Source organism: Suncus etruscus, chromosome 3, assembly GCF_024139225.1.
Source record: "Suncus etruscus isolate mSunEtr1 chromosome 3, mSunEtr1.pri.cur, whole genome shotgun sequence".
In the NCBI taxonomy this organism is placed as follows: Eukaryota; Metazoa; Chordata; class Mammalia; order Eulipotyphla; family Soricidae; genus Suncus; species Suncus etruscus.
Window position 1 is genome coordinate 102356201 of NC_064850.1, and position 9668 is coordinate 102365868.

The 9668-nt window shown below is 33.0% G+C and overlaps 1 non-coding gene across 1 annotated transcript; it reads left to right on the forward strand.

Moving 5' to 3' along the window:
* Positions 1–7581: 7581 nt before the first annotated feature.
* On the forward strand, positions 7582–7714 carry LOC126005143 (small nucleolar RNA SNORA51). Its single transcript, XR_007494317.1, has one exon. It is a non-coding gene; the product is annotated as a small nucleolar RNA SNORA51 (small nucleolar RNA).
* Positions 7715–9668: the final 1954 nt, after the last annotated feature.

Consider the following 9668-nt stretch of genomic DNA (forward strand, 5'->3'; position numbering starts at 1 on the left):
GAATTAAATTTTCTCCTCAGTGAAAATCCTATTAAGAGAATGACAAGTCACAGATTGAAGAAAAATATTTGCAAAATACATATTGAGTAAAAGACTTTTACCCTATATATAAATATATATACTTTTAAAATATAATAAAAATCTTTAAAATGTGCAAAAATCTTTAACAGATACCTTGCCAAAGTAAACAAAAATGCAGGTGACAAGTAAGTAAATGGAAAAGATCTCCACACAATGTGTTAGCAGGGAATGCAAATTAAAACGAATCTTGACAGGAAACCTCTCAGAATGGCCAACACCCAGAACAAACACACATGATACCATCTACTAACAAAAATGGGAATAAAAGAAACATATGAAGGCAGGTGATTTCTTATAAATCTAAACATAGTCTTACCATAAAATTAAGTAATTCTACTTCTTGATACATACCCAAATAGCTGAAAAGACATTGAGACTCACAAATGCACAAATGAGTCTTTATTCATAACTGGTAACATTTAGATCCAACCAAATCGCTATCAAAAGACAAATGAATAAATAATCCTTACAGGATTTCTAAAGAATTGAATTGTATTGACAAAAAGAAATAAAGCGCAAAGTTATAAAAAAGAGGGGAAATAAATTATATTACTAAATGCCAGAAGACAATATGAAAGAATTTTCATCTGTATTATTACAATTTTATTATGTTCTGTAAAAGGTAAGTGATAGAAATGGTGAAAAGATCAATGATTGCTTAGATGTTGGGGACAATTCGTGAGGGAAAACACAGAGGATGTTTACTATACTTAAGCTACTCTATGATACTATAATGGTCAAGAAATGTCAATACAAATTTGTGCAGACTCATAGAGTACAAAACACCAGAAATGAATCATAATGTACATGGGCTCTGTAGAACAATAAAATGTCGATAAAGATAATACTTAGGTAGAACATGTTGATAACAAGGGATGCTGTATATGTTTGTATCAGAAATATTTGTACCTGCTGTTCAACTTCTCTATACACCTAAATTTTCTATTAAGTCTATTTTTTATTATTAAAGTATAATGATTTGATTTATAGAAATTGATTTAAAAAATATGAAAGGGACAGAAAAAATAAATGTTCAAGAAAATACAGGCCTCACCATTGGTGGAAATGCCGAGTACAGATCACAGTGTGAGATGCAGGCTGGCTCCAAACATTGCCCAGTGTGAACCAGGAGGTTTTAGGGCACTGCTGTGTGGCCGGTTGGTCTCCAACACAGAAGTTCCAGAGCAGCAACGATCCTCACGTCATATCATTGTACAACAGACCTCTTGGCTGTTATTATCCAGTACAGCTTGGGAACAAGCCCCATCCAAAAGGATATGCAAGAAAATACAAAACAAATTAATATGACATTTACTATGATTCAACATTTGTTTCTCAAGCTAAATTAGCTTACACATGCTCAAGATAGCCTTTAACATTATTCAAGTTATTTTAGTATTTTCTATTGCAGGTTTAAAAGTATAGGAAGTTTTGTTCCCAGCAAAGAGCAAACCAGCAAAAATTATGTCTGAACATAATAGAATGGAATTTATGGTGAAGCAGCTAAAATGTAAAAGCTCATTAATGTCAATAAGATAATGTCAATATTGAACATTTATTTGTTTGTTTTGTTTTTGTTTTGGGGCCACAACCGGCGGTGCTCAGGGGTTACTCCTGGCTGTCTGCTCAGAAATAGCTCCTGGCAGTGCACGGGGGACCATATGGGACACCGGGATTCGAACCAACCACCGTTTGGTGCTGGATTGGCTGCTTGCCAAGGCCAAACTCCGGCTGTGCTAGTCTCTCCGGGCCCCGCTATTATTGAACATTTATAATTCAAAAAATATTTTTCTTTTTTGGGGGGAGGGGTCACTACCATTTGATGCTCCTTGCTATGCCCTCAGAAATCACCTCTGACTTGGGGGACCATATGGGATGCCAGGCGATCAAAGCGCAGTCCGTCCTAGACTAGCATCCTGCAAGGCAGTGCCTAACCTATTGCTCCACCTCACCAACCCATCAAAAATATTTTTCTATATATCCACGTTAAAAATTTATAAAATGAATTTGTGGACTATAGAGAAAGGTGAAACAAGAGTAGAAAAATAAGTTCATTGCTCACAATACATAAAATGACTAATAATTTAGACCGTATTATCTAAATTCTTTTTTTTAACACAGAGAATAAGTCAATTATGCCACTCAAAAGGATTTGTTCCATTGCTATTGCAATCCAGATTAGTGATTAATGAGGTAACTGAAGAGACAGAAGAGGAGATAAGGGCATTTGTCTTGTTTGTTGAACAACACTCTAGTTGGATGTTGGAATCTGGCATCACATAAGATATGCTAAGTGCTACCTAGGAGACACACCTAACAGAAAGTCAGGAAAAGACCATGAGCACTCTGATGGCTGTGAACTGATTTCCATCCCACTTTAATAACAAAAACACTTTCTCTAAAATTACTAAAGTAGCTTTGGGAAATTTCTGTTTATAGTGTTAGCATTTTATTATTCAATAGAGGAACATTGTGTCTTTGTAATTCTATTTTTGACATTATTTTTATATATTGATGTTAATTTTATGATAATTCATAAATCTATTTCCTCAAAAGTCCATATATTCTCATAAAGTAGAGTAATTCATAGTGTAGGGTTGTCATTTGATTTTTTTGTCTAATATCTCCAGTATAGATAATTTATAGATAAAGTGTATTTTAAATTACTTAACCCCCTTGTTTTTATCTTAGTTAGAAATATTTGTGTCTCTGCCCTAGGCTTTATTTCCTATATTGACTTAATTTATATCCTTACTAGAAATAGTCTCACTTTTTTTATCTTGCACTGTTTTTATCTTTGTTTATATAGAAGAAAAAAATCCATGTCTTGACTTATAATGCTATATAAAATAGAAATTCTTAGAAGAACTGTTAAATAATTCCAGTAACCCGACAAACTAGTGTTCTTTCAACAAAGTATAAGTATATCAAAATATATTTTTAAATGTATGAGACTTCTGGAATTTTCACTTTTGAATAACAACCTATGGTATATGCTAGCAGGTAGATATTAAATGTTGATTGAGATTGCACAGCCTTTGCACATATAAAGATGGTGAATCAGCTGTTTAATTTCGTTCATTAGAATTTAAGTCATCTCATTAAAATTGTTACTTTGATGGTGGATGGTAACGTATTCTAAAAACTGTTACCTAGGACCTGAGCAATAGCACAGTGGTAGGATGTTTGCCTTGCATGTGGCCCATCCAGGACAGACCTTGGTTCAATCCTCAATGTCCCATATGGTCCCCAGAGCAAGGAGCAACTTCTGAGTGCATAACCAGGAATAACTTCTGAGCATCACAGGGTGTGGCCCAAAAAAACAAAAACAAAAAAAAATGCTACCTAATAGCCTAGAGTGTAATTTTTATGTATTTAATTTGTGTGCACTTAACCTGCATTGCTAGGATCATTTAATGTCAAAGATTGAAACTAGGACCCTGTGTATACTCCAGCAAAAAGGTCTCTTACTAGTTCTGAAATTTAGGCTCTAAAAGAAATGATAGTAATTTATATTGTATTCCTAAAATATATAATCACTTAAACTTATAACCCAATGACACTTCAATAAATTAATATATTTATTACATATTGTGCTCTTAAATTCAATTATAGTTTAGAATATTCTGTGAGAAACAGAAGATGTATAATATTTGGACACAATGTATGAAACATTTCTAAGAATTGGCTATCTTTCATGGCTTTCTGAGAGTTAATATGTGTAGATTGCACTCAAACATAGTGACATTAACAGTCACTGACAATTCAAGGGGGGGCACAGACATCCTTTCTCTCTAGTGATAAGATATGTATGCATTTTCCATAGAAAATTTTAAGAAAATGGTAAAACTAACTAGAATGATCAACATTGCTTATTATTATCACTATGTGAACAAATTTTTAGTAATGTCCATGAATAAGTAATATTTGTGTACTTCAAGAATGAGATCACTTTTCCTATTAGGTCATATTGTTCCTGACAATAACAAAGGTAATTCCATGAATTAATCCATGAGGAGTTCAAAAAACTTAGTTAAAATAATAATTTCAAATAGGAAAAATAATATACCTATTAAACAGCATTTGTAGTTTTCTACTTGAATTTAACAAATTCTATCTTACAAACCAACTTTGACTTTACCTTTAGCTAAGATAAATAGAAATTTGTCAAGTAATTTTCTTAATTCATTTTAGGAAATACTTGACTTTCCTTGACTTTCTGCTTAAGAGAAAGCTTATCTAAAATCTGGATAAAAATGAATGACAAAGAAAAAACATTTCTGGATTTCATTAAAGTATATAAGTGTGATGTAAAATAAACATATCAAATAGTTTCTCTTTTTTATTTTTTTTGGGGGGTGCTCAGTAAATTACTCCCAGCTCTGCACTCAGAAATCACTCCTGCAGATACAAGGGACCATATGGGATGTCAGAGATTGAACCTGGGTCCCTGTACTAGGGGTTTGTCCCATTTGGTTGCTTGCAAGGCAAATAGCTCTTACCACTTGTGCTATCACTCTGTCTGCATCAATTTTTTTCTTAAAATATATATGATAAGGTATCTAAAGAAGTTGCAAATCTTTGTACTTATCTTGAAAACCTTATTTATTAATTCTATTTAAAATCATAGGAACTCTGTTGCAAATCTTAAGAGATTTTGGATTAGATACATCTTTGGTTTATTCAGTTTACATTAGTTACTATATGACTTATTTATTCTACTAATAGTGAGATAATATGGTATGCATACATAATTTATTAGTGAGATCTTTCCTCAAAAACATTACATTAATGTGTATAACCAAATTTAGCAATATAGAGTGATTGTTACAAATTATAATAAATAAAAATATAAAATAAACTTAATTGCTACATATTGGAAATTGCCTAGTAGGGAAAGTGATTAAAAAAGGATCCAATCTAAGAGTACTAATTTAAACAAGAGGAATAGCCCAAGTGAAACTTCTCCATATAAAGAAAATAAACAAGAAAGAATAACGCATATAGAAAAACAGAAATGCAAGTATCCCATCTTTTTCCCAATGTTAGAAGTTGCAGAGATTTTTTTTTTTAGGTTTCTGATTATAAAAGACTTGTTAGATAATAGGTCATTAGTTTTATCTTAAATAAAATAAATTGAATAGATTTTTTAAAAATCTAGGACAATCATCATTCTGCTTTATAAATATAATCTCTTTGAAGCCAGAGTGATAGCACAGTGGGTAAGGCATTTACCTTGCTCACATCTGAACCAGGTTCTATCCCCAGCATCACAGATAGTCTACCTTAATCCTCCAGAAGTGATTTCTAAATACAGAGCCAGGAGTAAATCCCTGAAAGGCAACTCAGTTTGGGTTGCCAAACCAATATATACAATCTCTGATTGTTAACAAAGAAATGAGGATAGAAGCCTATAGCCCATTGGAAGTGTCAAGTTGAAATAAGAAAATAGAATTTAACTTAATATGATATAATATGAAGATAAGTTAGCAAATTTGAAATATATTTTATAGCTTAGATTGTATATTTTCTTGGTGCATATGGTTTACAGAAGATAAATAAATAAAATAAAAATCAAGTCAGTTTTACCATGTTTTTATGGGGAAAAGTAATATTATTTTTGGCTTTGAAAACTGGTTCTAACAGTGCATATAGAAAATTAAATTCCTCAGCATCCCCTAGAGTCCCCCAAGCACTGCCAAGAGTGATTCCTGAGTGCAGAACTATGAGTAAACACTAAATATCAGCGGTTGTGACCATCTCCCCATCATTCTTTCCCAAAAAATAAAATGAGAAAGAAGCAAGTTTGGATAAATTTGAAATAGTTCTTTTTATAAAATAAGCTGATATAATCTATTTACATCAAAATAAAGAAGTAAAATATTTAGCTGTACATGAAGATCTGAAGTTCAGAAAGCCCAATTTTCAAAAATTACTTCAATAAGAAACCAGAAATTATAGATTTTCATCATTAAACTCAGTAAGATTATATTCAGAAATTTCAGAGAGACAGCAGTGAATAGAGAAATGAGAGCTATAATTTCTAATGTAAATATGTGTTGAAAATACAGTCATAATGAGGAAAGGGTCCAACATAATTGGATGAAAATAAGAGCAGAATTTGTATTCATAAAAGTCAAAGAAAAAAGTACATCTTAAAATAATTCAGTAGAATATCTTAAAAAGCAAACAAACTGCTTGTCAATTTCTCTTTAGTTTAAAGTAAAAGCCAAAGTTGTTTTTGAAGACAGAATTCAGAATTCAAGTAAATAGCTACAAAATATTTTGTATGCTTATTATTTCTACCATTAAAGATCAACATTATAACTAACTCGCTCAAATCCTCATGAGGTGTAATATATGGATTAACTTGCTACTAATAAAGTGACTTATAACATAAAACTGTCCCTTGAATATAGCAATTTAGAAGTTTTAATTGTTAACAAAAGGACATGGTCAATAAGAAACAAGAGTTGAGGAAAGAAATATATGACTGAAGAAATTGGTTTCAAAGATTAAAAAGTTCTAAAAGATGAGCAAACTTTGACAAGAAATCCTCCTGCTAAATTAAAAGAAGAATTGTACTTGAAGAAAAATAAATAAAAATTCAATTTTTCTAAGTGAAATAACTAAAGAAATAAAGAACAATTAGATGGTTTCAGTCATCTATGGAATATAAGTAAATACCAAAAAATAAGTGCTAATTACAGCTTGGGCAGATCTCCAACTCAAAAACTATATAAATAAAAAAACTTATAAAAACTGCAAATATAATGAAGATAACAAGCCTCCACACCTGACCTCTGCCATAGAAACTGGCTCAGCACCACATTACCAGCAGCTCTGCTCAGCACATTTGATAGTTTCACATTTAACTTTCAGAAACTGGGATAAGATTGGAATTAAAGAAAAAGAGAAATTCCCAGTCTAATTCTTCAGAGACTAACTCAAAGATTAATCCTCAGCATAGCAGGGGATACAGCAAATCCAATGGAGAATATGAATAAAAGCCCACCAACTTCAGTGAGCAAAATCACAAATAAAGAAAGCAAACCAACATCAACAAATTCAGAAAATGATTTTAGTGATATCAGGATGAGCATTTTTAATGAGCTCAAGGAAATGTGGCAAGGGACCAGAGCGATAGCACAGTGATAGGACATTTGCTTTGCACGCAGCTGACCCAGGACAGACCTGGGTTCGATTCTCAGCATCCCATATGGTCCCACAAGCCAGGAGCGATTTCTGAACACATAGCCAAGAGTAACCCCTGAGTGTCACTGCGTGTGGCACACACACACACACACACACACACACACACACACACACAAATAAAGAAATGATGGCAAAACAGTCATTATTTCATAAAAAAATATAAGAATTAAAATGAGAAAACCACAGGCAAAAATGGCATAGATAAAGAATTAGAGGTGAGATTATTGGTCATGGGGATATTGCACTGGTGAAGGATATATATATTAAAAATCAAATGAAAGAAAAGGCCTCCCAATTCTTACCACAGGCTGTGTTCTTTACACTGACTGTATAGAAAGAGGAGGTACAGTAAATGCACCCCATATACACCTCAACCCAGGCCCTTTGCCTGGTCTGTATTGTGAATTGACGGACCAAAAAATAAAAAACTCATTAAACTTCTGAGTAGTAGAATAAAAGCAGCTGAAGGAAATACCTAGAAGTTTCAAGAAGAAACCTATAGTACAAAGTAGAGGAGAGGGAAAAATTCTAAAGGAAATGAACAGCAAGAGAGTTCAAGGGGGAAAAATATAAGAATCATCAGACACTAGAGACCAGTAAGGTGAATTTGATGATGAATAAATAGTTAAAAAAAACATTTAAAATTTTTTACAAAGTGGAGGAAAGCCAGTAATGAAAATATAAGAGGCCAAAAGTGTTCCACTGAAAATAGACTCAACTAAGATATCTTTTTTCAACTAAGATATCTTCAAGACACATTATATACAGAATGACAAAAAACAAAGCAGAAGGCTCTAAAAAAGAAACTTACAGTACAAGTGAAGACTCACAAGATTCAGATTTGAATGTATCAAATGGCATTAGAGCCAGAGAGAATAAAATGATGTATTAAAAAACAAAACAAAACAAACAAAAAATAATCCTCAATGAAGTGAACAACTCACTAAGAATACTCTATCCATAGGCCAAAGAGAGAGCACAGTAGTAACAGTAGTAGGGCATTCTCCTTGCACGAAGCCCATCCAGGACCCTCCTTGGTTTGATTCCCGGCATCCCATATGGTCCCCCAAGCCAGGAACCATTTCTTAGCACATTGCTAGAAGTAACCCCTGAGCATCACAGGAGAGGCCCAAAAAGCAAAACAAAACAAAACAAAACAAAACAACAAAAAACCAAAAAACAACAACAACAAAAAAAAACCAAGAATACTATATTCATCTAGATTATCATTTGAATTTGATTTGAAGGAACAATAGAGAACTTCATGGATTGGCAGAAGATTCTTGATTTCAACACTATTAAATCATATTTAAAAAAGTATTAAAGAACAATACTAACATCCATGCATGTAACATTGAATATGGGCACTTACCTTTGCCCTAAAATAGGCTGTATCCAGAGTGTACAGTTAGTTGGGCTCTAGCCTTTTACTTAGCAGATCCAGATTAGATACAGTCCATGGCACCATATATGGTTCCATGTAACTATTCAGGAGTGATTCCTAACTGTAGAGCCTGGTTATAATAGCTCTAAATACTACTGGGTGTGACTAGTAAAATAACAAACAAACAATCCCCTAATAGATACAAAGAAGAAAGAGCTTAAAAATGAAAAACAGGGGTCATTTGCCTTAGACACAAAAGGATGGTGGTTCGAATCCCGGCATCCCATATGGTCCCCCGAAGCCTGCCAGGAGTGATTTCTGAGCATAGAATCAGGAGTAACCCCTGAGCGCAGCCGGGTGTGACACCCCCCCCCCCAAAAAATGAAAAACAGAGACAGAGTAAGGAGAGAAAGAAAAGAAAAAAAAAGGAAAGGAAAGGAAAGGAAAGGAAAGGAAAAGGAAAGGAAAGGAAAGGAAAGGAAAGGAAAGGAAAGGAAAGGAAAGGAAAGGAAAGGAAAAGGAAAGGAAAGGAAAGGAAAGGAAAGAAGGAGGGAGGGAGGGAGGGAGGGAGAGAGAGAGAGGAAGAAAGAAAGAAAGAAAGAAAGAAGAAAGAAAGAAAGAAAGAAAGAAAGAAAGAAAGAAAGAGAAGAAAGAAAGAAAGAAAGAAAGAAAGAAAGAAAGAAAGAAAGAAAGAAAGAAAGAAAGAAAGAAAGAAAGAAAGAAAGAAGAAAGAAAGAAAGAAGAAAGAAAGAAAAAAGAAAGAAAAAGAAAGAAAGAAAGAAAAAGAAGGAGAGAGAAAGAAAGAAAGAAAGAAGGAAGGAAGGAAGGAAGAAAGAAAGAAAAGAAAGAAAGAAAGAAAGAAAGAAAGAAAGAAAGAAAGAAAGAAAGAAAGAAAGAAAGAAAGAAAGAAAGAAAGAAAGAAAGAAAGAAAGAAAGAAAGAAGAAAGAAAGAAAGAAAGAAAGAAAGAAGGAGAGAGAAAGAAAGAAA